A 7,054-nucleotide genomic window follows, 5' to 3' on the forward strand; every position below is an offset into this window, starting at 1 on the left:
GTTGACCGTTGACCGGTGGGCATAGAAACGCTTCTTGAGCGTATTCTTAGTCTCACCTACATACTGCACTCCACAGACCCTGCAAGAAATGAGATATATGACATTAGAGGTGTTACAAGTGATGTTACCAATGGTTCTGTGGGTAGTGACAGAAGAGTGGCCAGAAAAGGAGTCAGACTCCTGGATATGAATCTGGCAGACAAAACATCTGTAACTGCACTTGAAAGTACCATGCTGGGTGGGAGGGGATGCATCTAATTAAGGAAGGGACTTCAGCTCGAACAATCAAGTCCCGTAGATTTCGAGGACGCCTGTAAGCCAATGTGGGGCAGTTGGGGATGGCGCGGGCAAGGCGATCTGAAGTATGGAGGATATGATGATTGTCATTAGTGATTTTGCGAAGGGGAGGTAGATTGGGGTGAAACGTGGTAACCAAGGGAATCATGGGTTTGGCCATGGCATCAGGGGCCTTTCCCGTGAGAGCTAGATTTCTGGGGATAGCTTTAGCTCTGGCAATGGCACGATGAACTTGGCGAGAGCTGTGACCCCTGGCCACCAAGTTGTTCCTCAGTATCTGTGTATGGCGGGAGAAATCGGAATCATTAGAACAAATTCTTCTGAGTCTGAGTGCCTGGCTAAACGCTATGCCAGTTTTGCAGTGCCTGGGGTGACAGCTGGAGGAGTGGAGGTACTGGTGGGTGTCTGTGGGTTTGGAATACAGGTCAGTGGTTAGTGAGTTGCCTTGCTTGCGGACGGTGACATCCAGAAAGTGGGTTTGGTGAGCCGGGAACTCCGATGTGAATTTGATGGTTCTGTGGAAGGAATTGATGTGGTTAGTAAAGGTCAAGAGACTGTCCTCATCACTGGTCCAGATGAAAAAAACATCATCAATGTATCTCCACCAGATCCAAGGGCGACATGGGGCCGAGGCAAGAATGCGTTCTTCGAGGTCGCCCATGAAGAGGCAAGCCATCGACGGGGCCATGCGAGTGCCCATTGCAGTGCCGTGTACCTGTAGATAGTGTTCACCAAGGAAGGAAAATTGTTCTTCGTTAGTATAAGTCTCATGAGGGTGCCATGTGTCCTGCCTTGGCCAGAGCCAAGGAGCAAGCACGAACACCCTCCTCATGTGGGGATGTTGGTGTACAGAGATGAGACGTCGAAAGTCCCAATGATGGCTGTGCTGGGAATCTGGTCCTTGATTCCTTCAAGCTTGCGTAGGAAGTCTGGGGTGTCGTGAATGTATGACGAAGTCTGGGGTGTCGTAAACCTATTTTGTGAAACTTTGGCGGAGTTTTGTCTCGGTCAATCAAACCGCGCCCGTGAATTAGACTTTTTGGGAGGATTAAAAATGAAAGATGTGTAGAGTTTGTCAGGTTGTGTTTTTGACATCTCGGAACAAAATCTCAATTACGATTTAATTTTCGCGAGGGGCAACTTGAACTGGTGAACTTGTGACCCTGCCTACTTGTAATGGTCATAAAGCTGTGCGTGCTGAAAGTTGAAGTTAAAGGTTCACTACATTAATTTTGTGTGCTTCACAAAATAGGTTCTTCTGTTCTTTTCCCCTCCATTGAACCAATTCGGCTAAAACATGTAAAACTAAAAAAGGTTGGAAATGTGGTAACCAGTTCAACCTCTATATATTGCCACAAGATGAAACCTTGAATAAACTTCACAAAATTGTCCTCCAGCCAAAAGTCAAAGTAGAAAATACTGATTCATTTACACTCTTTTCTACTAAGGCATCAACTCAACATTAAAATGGAGCAGAGTATATCTATTTACCGACAATTAATTGCTCAATTAACTGGTTCATTTGCCATTTTATCCTTTGAATTTCCCCAAGAGGAATGCATGAGGAAACCACTCTAATATACCAAGGAGGCCGAAATCAAGAATGGCTACTGGGGAATACAGTCTCCAGACATTCAAGGTGGATGAATTACAAAGTAAGTTCATTCCTGCAAATTTGACGTTTTTTACACACATGTGCTAAATATCCTGGTTACTGTTTAAATGTTTTTTCTTTGTTCTTCCATGGATGCGCTGTAGAAGAATCTACATAAGGAATGAGTTACAAACTAACACGAAAATGACGTATACGCATGTGGTTTTTGTTGCAAGTTACAAAGAATTATCAACTTGCCAATACATAATATTTCAAAGTTTATAACTTTGTGGGGATTATGGGAATTTTTTTACCCTTCTTTACATATTTGTGAGTTGTGACGGGTACACAATTTCCAATTAGATGCTAATGGAATTCATGACTCGTTTTTATATGACATGAGCTGCCAATTTTTGTTTGCGCTGAGAACCTTTACATACTGCCAGCATCAGTTTGTGCTTGCCAAACCCAAGTGAAATTCAATCGACAATCAACATTTTAATGACTAGATCAGCAACTTGGCAGGTTGATTTAAGTATAAGTGAACATGTAGGAATTGATTTTGTAAATATTGAACTATGAACCTAGCCCGTAGGGGTCTGTATTGTGATCTTGTTCCTTTGAGTGATTTGCAGATGGAATCCCTCAAATACTCCTCAAACTGTTTTTCTTTAATTGATATATTTTTGTTATTTATTTGATTCGTTTGCACTGTAGAAACCTGGAAGTGATGCAGCAGCTCAATCTGAGGATATTCAGGAAGATGAAGATCAGATGACCAGTGAAGACTTTTATATTAACAAATTTAGTTAAGAAAATATATGTTTGCTTTGCCAGTTTTAAACACTATGTTGAAGATAAAGACCAGTTGGAGTCTGGATAATACTGGCAAAGCACATACTTATCGCCATTCATAAATACCGTTTCGGTCCAAAAAGTTAAAACTAATTCGGTCCAAAAGTCAAAATAAGTCAAATATTATAAAAATTTCAATGTTTTTTCCCAGCTATTTTACTCTATGTTTGTCGGACACCAGCCACAGGTCTTAATCAGTTGTTTAAAACCGGCAACGTGACGAGCTCTCGAGCGACCAATATGAATTAGCAAATGTTTCTCTGGTATTTATGCATAAACAGGTGTATTTTTATCAAATTTAACCTTATTTCCAACTTTTCTTGTTGCTATTTTCAAGGGTACATGTATTTTGGTGTAATTTGTTTTTATGCAAATTAAATTTTCTTCTTGGTTTTATGATTAAAAGTGTGATGCCATTTCAGATATCAAAAACATCGATGTTACAGCTCATTTAGCACAAAAGAAAAACAATCCTGTACATTTTCTTTTGTCCAGTACGCCATCGAGCACAAAATTCTCGCAGTCGTATTCATTCAGCACATATATTCCGGCACAATAACTGTTTGTAATAAATCGCATTAACAACTTTTAAAAAAATTAATTTGATTTTAATTTCTAATATCTACAGGTACGGATATAAATCCATGAAAACTCGAGTTCTGTAATTTGAAGTTCCGGACCAAGAATAAAGTTGATAAAACACAGAATCATCTAGTGTCAGTTGGTTGTTTGAACATCTAAAGCGTTTTATGTAGGTCCTTGTTACGTCTTTAGTCACTAGTAGTACGGTTTTAATACGTTTTGTACGTTCAACGAACGTTCAACGAACGTTTATGGCACGTCAGTTGGTTGTTTGAACGTCCAAAACGTTTTATGTAGGTCCTTGTTACGTCTTCAGTCACTGGTAGTACGTTTTTAACACGTTTTGTACGTTCAACGAACGTTCAACGAACGTTTATGGCACGTCAGTTGGTTGTCTGAACGTCCAAAACGTTTTATGTAGGTCATTGTTAGGTCCTAGATAACTACTAGCAAGTTGTTAATACGCTTTGTACGTTCAAAAAACGTTCTTAGAACGTCTCAAAAGAACGTTTTTAAAACGTCCAAAAGTGTCCACAAATGGCCGTTTTTAAAACATTTATTCAAAACGTTCTCAAAACGAAAGAGGCACGTTTAGAAAACGTTCAGAAAACGTTTAATTGTTTGCTGGGAGCTTCCAGCTGTTTGACTTATGTTTGGACTTATCCTACATAATCGATCCTTGTATATCAGTCACACCTTGCATCGAATGAAGAGGGGCCGTCCCTTTGCCATCTAATATAGGCCATTGCGCAGTGGTTTAAAACCATATGTGACCCAGACATCGGTATATTCCAGGACTTTAAACAGTCAAATGTCCTATAAAATACATCAAGCATGTTTAAATACCATATCTGGGTACAGAAAACTAGGCTGGCAATTATCTAAAAACGTAACTCACCGAAATTGTCAAAAATCGGAGCTTAATTTCAAAAGAGGGCGCTAGTTATCAATGGAGCCCTCTTGTGACGTTTTTTGCATTAACGTTTATTACACGTCGATCACTTCTCATCATCGTGCCGGCACGGAAGCCAAATTTCTTCTTCTTTTTTGTTAATTTTAGTTTTACTATGTTAAATAAAGATTAAAACCAGCTTGCAAATGCAAGTTTTCAAGGTGATTACTTTGTTATTATTTTAAATTATATATTCCCTGTGATAAGGCTATTTATTTGCAAAATGTTATCATTAATCTTACTATTATTTTCTGTATTTTACCATGGAAATCCGAAAATGGTGCTCTTAAGTGGTGCAGCCTTTATTTGTTCCTTCTAGCTAAGAGAAACCTGTAATTATTGAGACTTATTTGTGAAAACAATATAAAATCATATATTAGGGCACTGCTCTCACAAAAAATGGCTTTCCTCAATTCATCTAATATCCGGCGCCCGTTCTTCTGCTGCTGGCGCGGTCCCACTTCATCTAGAGGATTAATTCTCGGGCGATCAAGCTCAGCTTTGGTAACATCAGCTTCATCCCCTTCTGACATATATGTAATTGTAAAATCCATCGCCTCCGCAACAGTAATTGATAAAGTGTCGAGCATTTGTTTTTGAGACGGCTCTTTTTAAAAACTTATAAAATGTCCATACAAAAAAATGTGGTTAGTTTTTGAGAGAGTAGCTGCGGTGGTGATCTATTAAATTCGGCTCATATCTAATTCTCCCTAAGTTTTCTTAATCGCTTAGAAATGTTTAGTTAAATATGTAACCTTCTCCTGTGTCGGTTGTAGTCTATTATAAGTTCTTATATAATCCGGCCTGTTGTTCCGGCGGACCCTTCTCTTTAGATATTTATTCCACGTCTCATTTAGAGGGTGGCGAATTTGTTTGTCCGATCTTCTTGTCCATTGCCAAATTAATGGAACTGAAAAAAATGTGTGACCATGCACAATGGAGTGAAGGAGTCCTTATCATAAGAAGAAAATGGGGGACGTAAGGGCTTGGTTTCAGTAAAATCATACAGAAAAATAAGAATAAAATTATCAGAAAATATTATGAACTCAGTGTTTACATTTAAGTCATTGTCGATGCTTTACATCACAATGACAGATCTGGTCAGGAATTGTGGCTGGACATTATTATCAACAAATTCGTGCTTGCAAGTATCTGGCTTCCGTGGGGAAAACACGTTCGGTTGGCTGAAATCACTAACACCAGGAACATGATGTTGTCGTTTGGCTGACCGCGCCCAGTGTGGGCCTACACCAAATCATTGTGCAAAAAATAAAATCTGTTCATCTGTAATTCTATCTACATTTCCCATGAAAAAGAAAACCATTAACAGCTCAATTTCTTCAATAATGGTTAACTGTAAATCCCACACGAGCCCCGAGATTTGAACCTCCTTACACAAATTTCCGAAGTGCCATCGACGACACCGAGCCCAACACAGCGATCACGCTAGACAAATCTCAACAATAGTGGGCGCTGTTCACTTTGTCGCCAGCGACAGCGTTTTACGTTAAATCTCAGCTGAGGGCTGCTTACAAAGTTGATTTTCTTCGGCACAACGATGCATTGCGCGACTTTTCCGGTTGATTATATTTGTAGCGAATTAATCAGAGTACCAATTTATGAAGAAAATAGACAATTTTATCCAGGCCGTTTATGGCCGATTGTAAAAATGTATCAGCAAACATAATTTTAGTTTGTTTTGCTTTTTTTGGATACTTCTCAATAATTTACCGTAAGTAGTCCCCGCAAATTTCTGCACTTTCTGAAACACTTTTCATAACAAATGTTATATTAGCTTAAAGGGTACTAAACAAGCTACAGGATGACGCACGGTTTTCTATTTGAAGATATAATTTCGGTATAGGACAACAGGTTTTTTTTATTGTTGCACTAATGTGCCTACTGTAATAAGTCTAACCCTCTTAGTTTTGTGAAGTTATGTACTTGAGTGATATAAACGGTAAAGATGTTGGAAAAATATTTTTATATGCTATAAATTAACTCATTAGATACAACTAAACTAAATTAAGGCATAATATTAGGGGAAATGTCTGGGTCTTACACCTTTGTGCATTGATGTCCAATAACTTCAAACCTGAGAAACGCAACAAGAGAAACAAACAAATCGTTATTAATCGGGAAAAAAATGGAGAGTTAATAAATGAGAATTATTGATGAGAGTTGATGAAATGCCTTGCGTATAAGATTGGTTCGAAGACTCTTAAAAATCATTATTGATGGTATTGACCAATCAACTGCAGCAACTAGGTAGGACAACCGGCAAGTTAACTTCTTGAATCAAGACTATACAGCGTGTGTCAATAAAACGCAGGATTCAAAGCGATTTTTTTTCTGAGAAAATTATGCTACTGTGTGCCTAATTTGATAAGGATTTGATTGTCCATAATTTCATCTTGACATAATTTTTGTTTGGTGGAATTTGGACTTTTGGTTCAAAAGTTATGACAAGTTTTGTGAAGCCCTTCTGAAGCGGGTTGGTCTGATTCAATGACCTTAACACAACGACCAGTTATGTACAATGCAGGTATGCATTGAAGACAATTAAACCAGAACAAAACTTTTTCTTTGAAACAACTGATGATAAGTATCACTTAAATTTAATAACTGGACTATCATTGTTTCAAAGCATCATGAATTATTGACTAATAACATTGATTGTGGACTAAAGGATTATGTAAGCCTAATCCTGCCACACATGTCCTTCTTTGTGATCCACAAATACTTTCACCTGTACTGAATTCAAACCTTTCATT

This window comes from Patiria miniata, unplaced genomic scaffold, assembly GCF_015706575.1.
Source record: "Patiria miniata isolate m_02_andy unplaced genomic scaffold, ASM1570657v1 HiC_scaffold_10, whole genome shotgun sequence".
In the NCBI taxonomy this organism is placed as follows: domain Eukaryota; kingdom Metazoa; phylum Echinodermata; class Asteroidea; order Valvatida; family Asterinidae; genus Patiria; species Patiria miniata.